This window comes from Pistacia vera, unplaced genomic scaffold (assembly GCF_008641045.1).
Source record: "Pistacia vera cultivar Batoury unplaced genomic scaffold, PisVer_v2 Contig634, whole genome shotgun sequence".
Lineage (NCBI taxonomy): Eukaryota > Viridiplantae > Streptophyta > Magnoliopsida > Sapindales > Anacardiaceae > Pistacia > Pistacia vera.
Window position 1 is genome coordinate 145200 of NW_022196484.1, and position 17938 is coordinate 163137.

At 36.3% G+C, this 17938-nt stretch overlaps 1 non-coding gene across 1 annotated transcript; it reads left to right on the forward strand.

Annotated features, from left to right (window-relative positions):
• Positions 1-1572: 1572 nt before the first annotated feature.
• Positions 1573-1679, forward strand: LOC116111407. Its single transcript, XR_004125063.1, has one exon. It is a non-coding gene; the product is annotated as a small nucleolar RNA R71 (small nucleolar RNA).
• Positions 1680-17938: the final 16259 nt, after the last annotated feature.

Sequence of the window (17938 nt, forward strand, 5' to 3'; positions counted from 1 at the left end):
AAATCCCAAAATAACCTTTATCCTAATCTAAGTAATTGAAAATAAAATAAAGACTTAATACAAAATAGGAAAGTGGTGTGTCCAGCTATAATTTGCATGCAACAGGTATTCAAAACTTCTTGTAATAATCTGCCTATTTGAATTGCATGACAAGGCGGAACGTTCCAGAATGTCGGCAGTGCAGGTGCATTAACTTCAAGCTCAATTACAACCTTGATGCAGCATGTATATCTCCAAACTCAAACATGAAATTGTAGATATATTTCTTAGTGTTCCACAGCATTTTGAATCATCTCAATCGGAGCTCGGATGAGAAAGTTATGCTCAGATTATGAAGCAATGTTGAAACTATCCGAATTCACTTAATTTGTTCCGTTTTGCAATTAGCGCCTCCATTTGCATCCTAAATCAAAATAGAATAATAATGAGTATATTTAGGCAGCAAATAAGTATAAAATACTAGACATTAAGGGGGGTAAATATGACATTTTGCATTCTCATAAGGTTTCAATGAATTTTGTAAACTGCTTATCTTGATTTTTCTTTCTGAGCCTCTGAGGAAAAAGTACAGGAGGGGTGTGATGTGCCAACTCTGGTGTTATCTCGAGAAATGGCAATTTTTCTTTCTTTTGCCTTTGCCTCTCTTCCCTCTTTGGTTCATCTTCCTTGGGACTTGTTGGTTTCTCTTCAACAATGATCTCTTTGTCAACTTCCACATCAGAATCTTCCTTGTCCTTTGGTGGGCTCTCTTTTTTCCCTGTTTGTTCCACCTCTTCCAAGACTATTCCACTCCGTAGAGTTATTGTATTTGCTTGTTCACGTGGATTTTTCACTGTGTTACTTAGTAGGGAACCCTGTGGTCAGTCATTCAGTTTTTCTGCTAACTGCCCCACCTGTACCTCCAAGTTTCGAATGGATGCCCCTTAGTTTCTGAAATTTGCCCTTGTCTCACTCATGAAACCTACGGTCTCTTGCATGAATTTCCTGAACATATCCTCTAATTTTGACAATCTTTGATACCCTGGTTGATTATTCACCCTCACTTGATTGTTTGGCATTGTTCTTTGATTCCATTAGTTATTTTGTTGATTCTGATTGCCCCAAGATAAGTTTGGATGATTTCTCCAACTAGGATTGTACATATTGGAGAAAGGATTGTTCTGTTGTCTTTGATTCCCTGCCAAGTAGTTGACTTGTTCCGAAGATGATGAAGCTAAAGCAAAGGTGTTCCCCACTTGACATTCATTGCTCGCATGGTTACCTACACAAAAATCACATGTCAATTGAGGTGTTTGAATATAACTCACTTGCAGACCTCCTAATTGCTTCTAAAGTGCTGTAAGTTGGGCTAAGATGGCCGTGTAAGCATCAACTTCATGAATACCCATAGACTTCTTCGATTGCATTCTCTCATTAGGTCTTTGATAGTTGTTACTTGCCAGGACTTCAAGCAACTCATAGGCTTCTTCAGTTGTCTTGTTTTGTAATGCTCCTCCAGATGTTGCATCCACCATCGTTTGCACATTAACCATCAACCCATTATAGAACATTTGGACTTGCATCCAAACTAGCAAACCATGGTGTGGACACTTTCTTAGTAGTTGCTTATATCTTTCCCAAGCTTCATAAAGTGATTCAGTCTCTTCCTGTAGAAACAACGTGATATCATTTCTTATCTTTGAAGATTTCGCTGGAGGGAAGTATTTAGTAAGGAACTTTTGTGCCAATTCATTCCAGGTTGTGATTTTTCCTGGTGGTAGTACCACTAACCATCCCTTTGCTTTATCCCTTAATGAAAAAGGAAACAATCTTAATCTGATGGCGTCATCTGACACTCCGTTTGATTTGAAGGTATCGCAGATCTCCAAGAAATTTGTAATGTGTGAATTTGGATTTTCCTTTAGATCTCCCTTAAATTGTACCAACTGTTGGATCATCTAGATGATTGCCGGCTTTATTTTGAAGTTGTTGGCTTGCACTGTGGCCTAGTTATACTTGGACCACTGCCATCAACCGTGGGTACTGAAAATTCCCTCAATGCTCTATTTTCTGCCATCTCAATGACTATGGCCTCTCGTTCTCTTTTTTCTCTGCTAAGCCTTCTTGCGGTTCTTTCAATCTCTGGATCGATAGGAACCACTAGATGACGTCTAGCCGTTCGCATAAACTACACAGAAAGAAAGAAAGCGTGAGATCACAAGCTAATAGAAAAGAACAACAAAATTAAACTAGACAACAATTAAAACTAAAATTAAACTCCAATCTAGCTAACACAAGAAAAGTTCAATGTTAACACAAAATCAATCCCCAGCAACAGCACCAAAAACTTGATGCATTGAAATTACAACATGCAATGTGTAGCAAGTGCACTAGTCTCAAAAAGTAATAAAGTGATAAGTATAATATAGTTCCCACGAGGATTGTTTGTTAAGCACTGATTTTCCTAGTTGTTTATCAAGTTCGAGAACCCAAAAGATGTTTGGATTTGCGGGAGAAATTTAAGCTAAAGCGAAAACAAAATTTACAACATGCTTAAAAACTAATAAAAGATAGTAAGGTTAATTCAAGAGAAATATCAATTAAAACAAACGGTTAGGGTTTTGACTTCACTAGGATTTTCTGAATTAATCTACGAATTATGCTACTTCTACATCACATGCACGGATTATAATTCAGATTCCCTAATGTGTAAAACATACATTCTCAGGCTATGTTTTCCTACTTTTCCCTATTAAGCTTCCGCACCCAACAAATTGAAAGTTAATAGTTCCAAGTTCGTTAAGCTAAATGGAATCCTAAATTGATTTCATTGATTCTCAAACCTATCTCTAGCGTTCAATACAACAATGGCAATTACCCTAAGAAGCTAATACATGACTCACTTCTCAGTCTCATCATGTTCAACAAATAATTTCAACAAAAACAAGAGTAATCGCACAATCCATGCAATAGAATGTAAAAGCAACATTAATTTATTGATTAAACATAAAAATCCCAATTACATCAAAACCCTAACCCAAAACGAGTTAGTTCATACTACAATTAACACAAATAGAAATAAAAACAGTAAACAATGCATTCAACATGTTGGAATTAAGAAAAGAGAACAAAATCTTCCCTATTTGATGAATCCAAAGAGTTCAATCTCCAATCTTCCCTAAAAAATGTCGAACTCCTAATAAAAAGACTAAGTCTTCTTTATATAGTCGGTCCAAAACAAACCTAAAACTTTCTCCTAAATTAAAACGCACATTTTTGAAAAACTAAATCTTGCAGACTTCATACTCTTCGTCGTGGCAACGAGTTGGTTTAAAATTGTTAATCTGTCCTGAGAGTTTATCGTCGGGGCGAAGAATGAACTTCGCCGTGGGGAACTTTTCTACACAATTCTAAAATTACGAAACTACCCTCCACTTGCTTCCTTGCTTGAATCTTCAATCTTTGGTGCTCTCCAATAGGAACAAGCTTCATAGTGCTTCAAATCCGCTTCAGAACTCCCCCGAATCCTAAGATTCGCTTGCTTCTGGGTCTAGAAACTCAATTCCGCTCATTATTTGCTCTAACTACACGTTTTGGCCTAAAACATAAAATGTATGCAATTAAGTTGTAATTCAGGCACAAATGAAATAAGAAGTATCCAAAATCCGGCCAAAAAGCCTTGATAAAACAGTATAATCCTAGGATTATCAGCTTGCCACAATAGAAGCAGACTACTTTCCTGCCCTTCCCTATGCCACCATCAGGCCCAAGAGCACCTTGTCCTTTGGGCTTGGACTTGGGATTGGCCTTGGCCTTTCCCTTGCCCTTACCTTTTCTTTATGGCAGCTACCAGTAAAACAGGCTTGGACTTCTTCAAGTCTTACTCTGCAGTCTTCAACATGTTCAAAAGCTCTGACAGGGTTTTCACCATTGTGTTCATATTGAAGTTCATTATGAACGGTGCATAAAAGTCAAGCAAGGATTACAGAATTAAATCCATTTGTAATTTTACATCTAACTCAAATCCCAAAGTCTCAAGCCTTTCTATGTGCTCAATCATCTTGAGCACATGAGGGCCAACTTGGGCTCCCTCGATCAGACGACTTCCAAACAGTGCTTTTGACACCTTGTATCTCTCATGTCAAGCATTCCCTTCGAAAAGCTCCTTATGGTGTAGAATAATGGCAGTAGCATCCATATTCTCATGCTGCTTTTGCAGCATTGGTGTCATCGATGCTAACATCAAGCATTGAACGCCATCAGTACTATCAAGGAACTTTTGATAAGTATCCTTTACTTCCTAAGTGGCATCAGGATCAGGCTCAGCCATTTATGGCTTATCAAGGATATATAATTTCTTTTCCAACTTGAGTATAATCCGAAGATTACGATACCAGTCTGAGAAATTGGATCCATCCAACCTGTTTTCTTTCTCAATTATCGGTTGCAGGATCATAATGATTATTTTGGTGAATCTACAATTGCAGAAAAGAAAAAGTCATTATAAAGTTCATTATCATTTAATATGGTCTTTTATTAAATGACGCTCCCACTATTTTCCTCAAGTCAATGGCCCTCACTATTAACTCGGGAAAGCCTGTTGGCTTTTCTAGTGGACTGAGATCCCATCTGGCCTATTTCAAACCTTCGTTTTGGCGAACAAGCCAAAATAGGTTGATTAGGTAGGCCAACAGACTTAATCCACACCAGTTGATAGGTCATACTATCAACCTCAAATGTGAAGAAGCCAACAAGCAAATCACACAATCTAATGGCCTAGCCATTGTCCTCAAGTGTGATTCTCAGTATTAGTAGAGTGGACACTACATGTCACCACATACACACAATATGTGTACTTCTCTACTATGCCTATGACGTGTTTATCAACCTTCGCCTTGGCAAGCAAAACTGTCATTTTAAGTCGACCCATAATCATGAAGGAAAACTCCAATGAATTTTAACCTCCCACTGGTAGAAGTGTACCCTTTGCTTTGGCGAACAAGGTTCTGACGAACAGTGGTTTGATTAAAACCATGGTGATGGAAGGCATATGTAACTTAATATACTTTAATTGAGGGTTTTTATTTAATTTCTCACCAAATTATTATCTTTGTTAGAATGACATTGTTTGTCATGTTATTGAACATTCAACCTTAGCATGCATTCTAAACAAAATATTAAACGTGCCGGTACATGGCCCAACTAAAATCGATTTCCTCAAGCCTAGAGGAATCGGTAGGTCACCTAGGGGTCCTATACTAAAATCTTGAGTCTTCAAGTATGATTGTCTCTTCCTTGATCTGTCCTCCAGTACATTACAAAAACATCATTGTAAATTTATAGTGAAAATAATTATACAAAAATCTTTGCATCAATAAATTTAGAAACCTCGATTTACATTCGAGAGGAATGATGTAACGCCCCACATGAGGTACGTAGTTACTGTTTCCTCTTTCGTTTTGTTGGTTTTTGGTAATATTGTTTAATTTAGCGTTGTGTTGAATGTTTGCCCTTAAATTGGTTGAAAACAGAAGAAGTTTAGTGTTTCAGTCGTCGCCGGGGCGAAGAATAATCTTCGCCGCGGCGAAGAGGTGTTGAAGCCGCAGGGGAGCTACTGGACAGTTTCGCCGCGGTGACAGAAGTTTCTTCGCCGCGGCGACAGGCCGATTAAATTGTTTGTTAAGTTTTAGATATTTTCTTCCCTAAGGGCTATTTGACCATTCTACCCCTAATTAGCAAGAAAAGTGGGGAGTTAATTGTAAGGATTTTTCATGGAGAATATGTTGATATGGGGGTGAGTTTGTAATGAATCAAAGGATATAGATGGAATTCCCAAAGAAGAGTAAGGGCAAAATGGGAATGATTGTGTTTATATTTCATTAAAAGGAATTAGAATTAACAAACCCCTCATTTCTTCTTCTCAAACGCAACTCTTCATTCTTCTTCCTCTCAACTTCTCTTCTCTTTTGATCAAGGAATTCCAAGGGGTTTTTGAAGTGATTTGAGGTAGAAAAGCAACCTAAGGCTTCCTAAGGTAAGAATCTCTACTTAAGTTGTGTGATTTGGGAGTTTTAACCCATATTGAAGTTTGAGGGTTTTCATTCTTTTGGTTAAGATTAGAGGAAAAGTCAAGCTAAACAAGTGAAAAGAAGAGTTTGTGAAGTCTCTCCATAACAAGGTAAGTAAAACCCAACCCAAGTTGAGATTCATGAAATTTCTTGATTAGGGTTTTGATAGAAATGATGTATGTATGTGATGTGCATGTAATATGCCATGTATGGAGTATTAAATAGAGATTTCTATGCTTTGTGAATGTTAATACCTTGCAAATATGAGAAATGGGTTGTTGGATTGGCAAGGTAGTTGAGATGGATTTGAAGGGGTGTTATGGAACCCTTTTTGGAAGTGTGTTATTTGACAGGTTATTATGACTTTGTGAAGGGGTTTTTCCCCATTTTGGATGGTTAGGAAAAGTTTTAGATTCATGGCTATGATAGAGTATTATAGTGCACATGAGTTGTTTGATGAAATGTCTAATAGAGAATTGAGTGTGAGTAATGAACCTTAATTCTTGCAACTTTGCATGTTGGCATTTCACAAGTGCATTAGTAGAGATGAATCATCCATGTGCATTGTTATATGCATTGAAGAGTGACCTAAGGAAGAGTAGGAAACTTTGTGTTTAGAAATACCCTATGAGTAGAGAGCTTAGTGGGTAAAATTACTCTAAGGGTAGAGAGCATTGAAAAATGCTACAATAGAATGAGTTAGAAGAGTAGTATAGTTGGGATGATGCTTTGTGATCATCACCCGACCGTTATGGGAATCGGATTGATGCTTTGTGATCATCATCCGAATAGCCTTAGAGAGATGGGTCGATGCTTAGTGATCGTCACCCAATGAGTAATAGGAATGGGTAGATGCTTTGTGACCACTACCCGATTAGTTAAGAGATATGTAGGTTGATGCTTTGTGATCATCATCCAACGGTTAGTAGAAGCGGGTTGATGCTTTGTGATCATCACCCGATAGTGACTAGAGACGGGTAAATGCTTGGTGATCGTTACCCAAAATTCATGAGGAACGGGTAGGTGCTAGGTGATCTCCACCCGATAGTTAGGAAGAACCGAGTTGGTGCTTTGTGATCCTCACTCGGTAGTCACTAAGAACGGGTTGGTACTGTGTGAATTCCACCCGATAGCCATAGAGAGTGAGATGGTGCTGTGTGAACACCATCCGGCCGTACCTCCGGTAAGATGAGGCCATGATGTTTAGTAGAAACAGAGATAGAATCAGAAAAAGTATAAGGAAAGAATTAAGAGTTATACATACGGGGAAAGACAGATAGAGGGTTTTACTTACTGAGCATTATTTTTGTGCTCACCCCGTTATTTTCCTTTGTGGATGCAGGATCTAGGTGATGATGCAGTCGGCGGGGCGTCGGCAAGCGAAGAGAGATAGCTACACTGTTTCCCTTGTTTTGTCTTTTAAAACAAATTTTTGTAAACAGTACTTTTTGTGTATAAAAGACATATGAATTGTAATGAAAAGAAAACTTTGGGCCCAATTTTCTATTGTCATTATGCATGCATTGTATGAGTTTTTCAGCAGTTGTTACAAATGAGATGAGAAAAGAATGTACATCGAGAAGGGGAGAAAGGCAGGACATGCAGGCCCTATTTAAAAATTACAACCATACATACCCAAAAATTTTAAAACATTCACCATAGGTTTAAGGCTCATGTACCGAGCACCATGCAATATACAAACAAGTACATGGCATACATTTAAAAAACAATCAATTTTTGAATTGGGTGGGTTAATTATTAATTACCCCCTGACAATTTACAGATCTAATTTGGTCTAAAAGTTTTGAAACTTTTCACTTTGGCCCCTACGCACTTGAAAGTACGCTTGCTACAACGATGGATTAGATCACCGCAGCATGCACTGATTTGCATCTTGTACATGCACCACGTGCGATCATTGCGGCGATGGGTTATATCGCTACTACGAGCGCTGATTTTCATCAACGCGTACCTTAGACTTCGATTGCCGCGGTGATGAGTTATATCACCGCGATGAGCGCTAATATTCAATCAGCGATTGCGCTAAGGACGATCGCCGCGATAATGGGTTATATAACTATGGCAAGTGCTGATTTACAATCAGCAAGTACGGCAAACAACGATCATCGCAGCGATGGGTTATATTGCCACGGCAAGTGTACACTGATCTATAACATCTGATCAGTTCAACCAGCCACCAAAAATATGCCAAACGGATTTTTCAGTCAATCTAAACTTCTGATTTCAACAAAAATTCATATCCCAATATACCAAACTTGTAGATCATCAACAAATTAAATTAATCAAGTAAATTGATTTCTTAAAACATGCTTCCAAGGCAGATTTTGTGCAGATTCAACAAGGCAACATGTTATCAATCAAATACATGTAATCAACCATACATTAAACTATAAAATCTGGTACCTTAGGCTCTGATACCACTGTTAGGAAACGATCAAGTCATGGCAGCGGAAAACAAAACTATATGACAGTAGATCGTTCCCTCAGAACCAAGATCAAGGCATAAATTTTTAGTTTATACATTAAATCAAAATCTGCAATAAATTCATATTAGAGTTAAGAATTCATACGCACGTTTGGAGGCTCCTCCAACTTGTCTCTGAATAGGTTTCGCTACCGATCCAAGAGTAGGATCGAACTAGCGGTAATCCACACGAAGATAACCCAAAGAACTAAAGAGGGATTTGCTAGATCCTTTTTAGCCTTAAGAACCAAGAACAAGAATCAAATGAAATATTTGATCCAACCAAATGTAAAGTGGCGTGGGAAGAGAGAAAAGGGGGCTTGAGTTTTTAATCAAAAGTGATTGAATGAATTTCTTATTTAATTCACAAAATCTTGCACTTATATAGTGCACACAATGCCTTATTCCATCATGGAATAGGCTTGGGCACCAACCCAAACAACCCCTATGTCCAAATAGCCCCATTTATTTTAATTATTATTATTTCAATTAAATTCAATTAATATATATAAAATATATTAACATTTAACAATAACGAGAATTCATTTAAATATATGAGTACACATATTTAAATATAATCCCACTTATTTAATTTTAATATCAAATTAAATAAAGGCAACAACCTTAGCAAATTTAATTACACTATGAGATTACCAAAATACCCTTTCACCTAAAAAGATGAAAAACGCCCTTCTTATAAACTGATTCATAAATTATCTTCTATGTGTGTGACCCGTAGGCTCCTTATTATACCAGCAGAGTGTAGTATCGAGATTAGCACCAATTAATCGTCTCACTACACACAGACCAAGATTGGCCCCTAGCATGGCATCATGGCCACCTGATAGATTCAGATTTAACGAAGCAGTTACCTGTCAACGATATGGTTTCCGTACAATCCAATCCTTTCATCATCTATTATCTCATCGAGACCGAGGCACATAAATAGTGTCAACCCTAGCTACTCTCGATATGTATGTATTCAGTTACTAGACCAATGACTGGAATAATAAACTGGATAGAGCAACAACTCAATCCCACTATGGCCATAGTTTTAGTGTCATTGCCATTTACTAAATTGTGCCGTGAGATAATTTTCCCCACACCCGAGAGTGATGAATCCTCTATCGATCCATCATAGTCTTGATACACTCCTTGATGCAACCAATCACTACCGTATTGACAGCTCTGAATAGAACTGTGTTGGGCTAGTGTCAAACTACATCAACCTGTGCACAAGGCACTCTGGTGATCTCAAGTCTAAGGATCACATGCACCACCATTTGTTAGAGGATTTGTTCCATAGACACTGGGATTACCATCCATATGGAATCCTTTGGTGGGTCAGTCTAGTGAACCTGCCTACAACAAGCACCCATGTGTTGCACCATGTTGTCACCAAACAACCTTGATAAGTGAGATCAATCACTGTCTTTCGATAGGGTCGTTTAACACTATGATAGCCTTACCGTATTATATGTGCCCTTACTTCAGAATAATACTAGGGCTATGGACGTTTCTAGAATGGTCACCGTATGTGCTCATAGGGTTCTCACTATCAAGATTTGAAACACTTGACACCCTCGTCACGGTTCTACCATTCTAAGGACATATATCAATACATACAATAATGATTTACTCGATATAGAATAAAATGCCTTTTTATTGATCAATGAACATTATTACATAGAGTCAATTCTACAATAATTGATTAGCTCTAAGGCACCCACTCTAACAGTTAGCACAACAGAAAAGCGTGCGCACACACGAAGTAATCGCGAAATAAAATGCAACAAGCAAATGTCTAACATAAGTGTGCAAGCACACATCCACTCTGCACACACATGAAATGAAAAACCAAAAGGGATAAGCTTGACATAGGTGAACATGTGGAGGACAAAAAGAATTCCAACTTTTTGTTGGACCACAATCATATCTTTTCTATTTCTTGCGGGACCATAGAAAAGCCTTACAACCTTTTAGGACCACATAAGGAAATTATGACACATGTAAAGTTAGCTCATACAAGAATATCATGAATCAAAATAAGCTTGATGGGCAAGACAACAAAGAGAAAATGCCACTAGGAAAAATGAGTTAGATAGCAGATGCTTGCACAGAAAAACAATGTGTGCACATATTTACTCAACAATTCATTGTCCACTGTATGGGCAAAAAATCATCTTGGGCTTGATGAGGCCCAATAACGAAATAAACATGTCACGGGCCAATGCTTTAGCACAATTTTGTTTGGGCCTACGCTTAAAGTTACCTTGTGAACTGCCCACTCTATAAGTTGGGCTATCCTACAAGTTAAGCTAAAATGGGTTCTAACCTATTAGCCTACAATAGTCCATAAATAGGAAATAAGAATCATATTTTATTTCCTCTTCTGCTGAGATTCTGAATCTTACTCAAACTAGTAAACTTAATCTGATAAAGACAATAAATCTTATCTCTTTCCTGATAGTGATTATCTCCCAAAGTAGAACTCAGTGTCCTACTAAGATTCCAACTCCTTGGGTTTACTATATAAACAGAGGCCTGCCCTCTCATAAGGGACTCAATCTCCAATATTCAATCTCGACTACTCAAAAATCACCTCCTTATTCCTAAATTCTTGCTCTCGAGAATTCTACACCTTTGTCATGGTCTTGGCCTACGACAAGACTCCTGGTAATCTTTCTTTCCCTAAATCTCATTAAATCGTCTCTTTCAGCCTTGCTGACTTGAGCGTCGGAGTGTCTACGGCAAACACCACCCTGGTGTTTTCTGTAAGCTTCACGCTTATCTTTTCATGTGTGTAGGTCTAACGGATTGTCAGTGACCTCAACCTCACGGGATCAGACCCTATTTCCGTAATGACAGATTTTTTGCATCTATAGTTTGGCGCCCACTGTGGGGCCCTGACAATCATCTGCAAACAATGACTTACAACATGAGAGGAGGCACAAAACTCCATCTGATTAACATCGTTGGTGGGAATTCCATGTCTCTTCTCATGTTACAAGTCGTTTGTGGATGGATGATTGTCAGGGCCATGGTGGGCGCCAAATTGTAGATGTAAAAAATATACCGTTACAAAAATAGGGTCTGATCCCATGAGGTTGAGGCCACTGACAATCCGCTAGACCTACACACATGAAAAGAAAAATGTGAAGATTATAAAAAACACCAGGGTGGTGTTTGCCGTAGGCATTCCAACGCTCAAGTCAGTATGGTTGAAAGAGGCGATTTAATGAGATTTAGGGAAAGAAAGATTACCAGGAGTCTTTTCAGAGGTTAGGACCATAGCAAAGGTGTAGAGTTCTCGTGAGCAAGAATTTAGGAGTAAATAACTGATTTTTGAGTAGTCGAGATTGAATATTGGGGATGGAATTTGGAGATTGATTATTGGAGATTGAGTCCCTTATGAGAGGGTAGGCCTTTATTTATATAATGAACCCAAGGGGTTGGAATCTTAGTAGGACATTGAGTCTTACTTTGGGAGATATTCACTATCAAGAAGGAGATAAGATTTCTTGTCTTTATCAGATTAAGTTTACTAGTTTGAGTAAGATTCAAAATCTCAGCAGAAGAGGAAATATAATATGATTCTGATTTCCTATTTATGGACTATTGTAGCTAATAGCCAGTTCAGCTTAACTTGTAGGATAGCCCAACTCATAGAGTGGGCAGTTCACAAGGTGACTTTAAGCGTAGGCCCAACTGGAATTGTGCTAAGGCATTAGGACGTGACATGTTTATTTAGTTATTAGGCCTTGTCAGGCCTAAGACGATTTTTTGCCCATACATCCACCATAACATAAGTTTGACAAAAAAAAAAAATCAACAATCTCCCTCTTTATCAAACTTATGAACAAAGCACCAAAATGATCAAAAGATCAATACATACTTGTCTCACAAAAAGAACCAATCATTATAAAATTGAGACAAGAAATAAAACAACAAACAAAAAAAGTGTCAAAAACACAACATGAAAATCAGATATGGCATATGACACTATGAAATCAGTTCATGAACAAAAACAAACATAAACATTCTACAAAGAAACAAATTCAATTCCGCAGAAAAAAAAATACTCCCCCTAAGAGAGTCAACAAGAAACAAAAGTAACTTCATTAGTTCAACCAAAGAGAAACAACTAAAAAGAGATCAAATATGCAGTAAAAAAAAATATCCAGAGTACTACCGACAAAGGAAGGAACAAATTACCACAAACACAAGTAACTACACTCCATTCCCCCTTAACTCTACTCCCCCTCTTTGTTCATGAGGTTTGAATCAAACCTCAATGGCGACTTGATCTGTGAGTGTGAAGTATTTGTCAACTTGCTTTCCTACCAGAAATGACTTTCTAAAGATCCATGAAGTAAATGGAGGAGAAAAATTAAAGAAACAAACAAGATTAGATCAAAGAGTTGAGAAAAAAATCAGGGGTGGCGTAAAAGGGTTTTATCATAGACAAGAGGTGTGATAGCAAGAAAAAATCAAAAACCCTAAAAATGAGATTCACTTAAATAAGGACCCAACTCAAACAGATGTGCTCACTGTGCGATAGTGTGGCACACAACAAGCAGACTCGTAAAGTGTGTGAGCATTCAACAGATGTGAGCACGCAAGGAGTAGACATGAAGAGAACAAGTCCTTTAAACAAGTTGTAAGCACAGCATCCCAATTTGACAGCAAATTCCAAAAGCATCAGACTTTATTCAAAATTAAAAACAATTAAATAAAATTTTGAAATAATGAAATGTTTCACTCGAATTTTTAGGATCAAGACGTATCAATCTCTGCTAATCAACTTAAGTGTCCAATTCTCAATCTTGAAATGCACATAACTCATAAGAAAGAAACCAACATAAAGAACAATCTAGACAACACTTCCTTAATCACATACAAGAAGAGACTAGTCATAAGAGCTCATCCAAGTGTGCGATAGTGTCCTCAAGGGGGGTTAAATGACTTATTGGTCATGAATTTTTGCAAAAGAAACTCCCCCTTCCCTTATGCCCTATAAGTTTTGCATTTTTCTTTTTCATCATTTCAAGACATTTGATTTGTCTTTTTCATTTTTCTATTTTTTTTTTTTAAACCAAGGGCAAATAACACTCAAAATCATAAGCAAGTGTAGCTTTCACACTTGCAAGGAGGTAGTCCTTTTAATGGTACATTTTCCAAAGCATAGAGGTCTCTACATTTCAGAAAATTACTCAAAAACAATTGTCACACTTCAAGCAAAGTAGCTCTTTCACAATGGTGACAAGCATAAAGATAAACAACTCAAGATGAGACAAGTTTATGCTATAAAGAAAGTCAACAATGAACACAACCTACCAGAGTTAGCACATAAGCAAGAGAGAACCTTATATCAACATGCTAGAACGGATAAATAGCCTTGATAAACAAAAATAAAGGAAACATGTTCATGCTTTATTCAACAAAGTCAAAGACAACTATTTAAGTTGAAGTAGTCCAATGGACTTCCTCAAGAAAGCAAACGTATCATAGTCAAGTGCTTTTGTAAATAAATCATCCAATTTGTATTTTGTGTTCACGTGTGCAAGAGCAATGACATTTTTTCCAACTAACTCTCTAATAAAGTGATATCTTATGTTAATGTGTTTAGTCCTAAAGTGTTAGACTAGATTCTTAGAGATGTTAATGGCACTCATGTCATCACAAAATATTGTCACACAGTCTTGATCAATGCCATAATCACACAACAGTTGCTTTAATCATAAAATTTGAGTGCAACAACTCCCTGCAGCAATATACTCAGCCTCGACAGTGGATAGAGAGATGGCATTTTGCTTCTTGCTGTACCATGTGATGAGATTGTTTCCAAGATAGAAACATCCACCTGAAGTGCTCTTTCGATAATCCAAACTTCCTACCCAATCGACATCACTATATCCAACTGAGCAACTGTTAGAATCAAATGAGTACCAAAGACCAAAATCACACATACCTGAAACATATTTCATAATTCTTTTTACAACATTCAAGTGCAACTCAGAAGGGTTAGCTTGAAACCTAGCACAAACACCAACACAAAAACAAAGAATTGGTCAACTTGTAGTCAAGTAAAGGAGGCTTCCTATCATGCTTCGGTGCATCTTAGTGTCTATGTTTTTACCATGTTCATCTTTAGACAGCTTAAGGGTAGCACTCATAGGGGTTCTAGCATGCTTTGCACTCTCTAGACAAAACATTTTCAACATGTTTCTAGCATACTTAGATTGTGAAACAAACATGCCATTTTCCAATGTTTAATTTGAAGACCAAGAAACATATTCAACTCCCCTACCATATTTTCATCAAACTAATAAATTCAAGTGCATGTGAGTGAGATGTAGAGCCAACCACAATATCATCAACGTAATCTGTGCACACAAGATTTCATTGTTAACACGCTTGATAAAAATGGTTTTGTCAACATTACCTCGTTCATAGCTATGCTCAAGAAGAAAAGTTGTCAACCTCTCATACCAAGGTCGTGGGGCTTGCTTCAACCCTTAAAGAGCTTTCTTCAATCTGAACACATGATTGGGTTTGTGGGGGTCTTGAAAGCCAATCAATTGTTTAACATACACTTCTTCAGTGAGCATCCCATTCAAGAAAGTGCTTTTGATGTCCATTTGTAATAATTTGATCTTGAGACAGAAGGCAATGGCAAGTAGCAAGCGGATTGACTCAAGTCGGGCAACAGCGGCAAAGGTTTCATCAAAGTCAATTCCCTTCACTTGAGTATACCCTTGGGCTACAAGTCTAACTTTGTTTCTGAAAACATTACCAAACTCATCAGTTTTATTTTTAAAAATCCATTTTGTACCTAATATGTTGATTCCTTCAGGCCTCGGCAGAAGTGTCCACACATTATTCCTTTCAAATTGTTCTAATTCTTCATGCATGACTTCAATCCAATTCTCATCTTCTAATGCTAGCTTGGCATTCTTCTGCTCTACAAGAGACACATAACAAAGATGGTTAATGTCATTATGTTTTCTTCTTACAACCATTACGTCATTTGGATCTTCAATCACGGTTGAAGAAGGTTGAGCTTTCTGTATCCACGTTGGTGGATCTTTTCTTCTTGAGTTCCTTCTTTGAGCAATCTCATCAGTGAGATCAACAACCAGCTCAATCCCTTCATTTTGCAATGATGAATCAAAAGATGAATCTTTACACAGAGCGGATCCAATTGTTGTAGCACCAGAAGCGTGTGGAAGCTTGTCACTACAAGAAATATATTATACTATGAAAAAATTAATTTTATCCCATGGGCTACAAGTCTAACTTTGTTCCTGAAAACATTACCAAACTCATCAGTTTTATTTTTAAAAATCCATTTTGTACCTAATATGTTGATTCCTTCAGGCCTCGGCAGAAGTGTCCACACATTATTCCTTTCAAATTGTTCTAATTCTTCATGCATGACTTCAATCCAATTCTCATCTTCCAATGCTTGCTTGGCATTCTTCAGCTCTGCAAGAGACACATAAAAAAGATAGTTAATTTCATTTTGTTTTCTTCTTATAACCATTACATAATTTGGATCTTCAATCACGGTTGAAGAAGGATGAGTTTTCTGTATCCACGTTGGTGGATCTTTTCTTCTTGAGTTCCTTCTTTGAGCAATCTCATTAGTGAGATCAACAACCAGCTCAATCCCTTCATTTTGCAACGATGACTCAAAAGATGAATCTTTACACAGAGCAGATCCAATTGTTGCACACCAAAAGCGTCTGGAAGCAGGTCACTACAAGAAATATATTATATTGTGACAAAATTAATTTTATCAAATGTTATTTTGTCACAAGTAATATAATTATTATGACAAAATAAAGAAACATCACATTAAGTATGACAAATAGAATATACAGTAATTAAAAAAACATTGTCATAATGTTTTATCACAATAAAGAGACTCATAATAAATGTAGTGAAGAAAAACATTTTTATCATAATATTTCGTCACAAATTTTTGGCGCAAAATTTTGGCACCCAGGGAAATTGTTTATTGTGACAAACATATTTTGTCATAAAACATTTTAGTCATTATATTTAGTCATACATGCTATAACTACAAATTATTTGGTCACAAAAGAATTTATTTGTTATTACAAAAAAAAAAAATTCTCATAATATATGTTGAAATAGAGGTATTAATGACAAAATGTTTGAGTCAAAATTTAAGCACCGAGATAAATTGTTTATCGTGACAAACATATTTGTCATAAAAAACTTTAGTCACTATATTTAATAATACATGCTATATTTACAAACTAATTTGTCACAAAAGAATTATTTATCATTACCAAAAAATATATATATATATCATTTATAAATGTTATAATGGAGGTATTAGTGACAAAATATTTGAGTCAAATTATATGTGATATTTTATGACAAAAATTTGCTAAAAAATATATATAATATGGTCTCCTTTAATTTTTATTTTTAAAAACTTGAAAAGGCCAAAAAATTTTAAAAAATATAAAATCATTAATAATTTTATAAATGTAAATATTATGTACCATTTTTGGCTTTAATGATAAAAGAATACAAATCAAATTCAATTTGAATACAAATATTTACATTTTCGACTTTAATGTTATAGACTTAATATTTGGATCACATGTTAAATATTAATGTCTATATTACATGTTCACGTCAAAGATGAAATTACAAAAAATAAATCAATTCAGCCATGGTTACAGAAAGGGAAAAATTGAATTGGGCGAAAAGGAAAAAAAGGAATGTCCTTATGAGCTCTCCTTTGATTCTAATTTTCTTTGGTGTTACAACGAAAAAAGAAAAATTTGAATTGGGCGAAAAAGGGAAAAATTGAATTGGGTAAAGTTGCCTTTGGTCTCTTCTTTTCTTTATAAAATTGAATTGGGAAAACCAAATCCTTAAAGAAGAAAAATAAAGCGCAAGAAGGAGAAGAAGCAGGGAGAGGGGACAAAAATACACTCTAAAACGCAATTGTTTCCCTCACAAACTTTAGCCGTGAGTTTGTATTTTAGATAGATATATCAAACAATAAATAGATGAGCAAGTTTGCTTGAGTGGTTTATGGGAAGAGTTGAGAGAAAAGTGCAAGGGTTCAAATCCCATAGTACCCATACTTAAAAAAAAAAGTTTTTCCTTTGGTCTTTTTTTTTTTTTTTTTTTTTAAAAAAAAAAATTATTTCATTAATGTTTAGCAGTTCCGGCAATGATCTTTGCACACAATTTACTCTTAATTTAGAAAAAGAAAAGAAAAAAAAGATCTCATTTTAGTATATTAGAATATATCCTAATCCAATAAAAATAAAATGATAATCCATGGTTTATGCTTCTTATATAGACTTACAAGTTATCCGAACTCCTAATATAAAAGGATTCTAATGATATAATA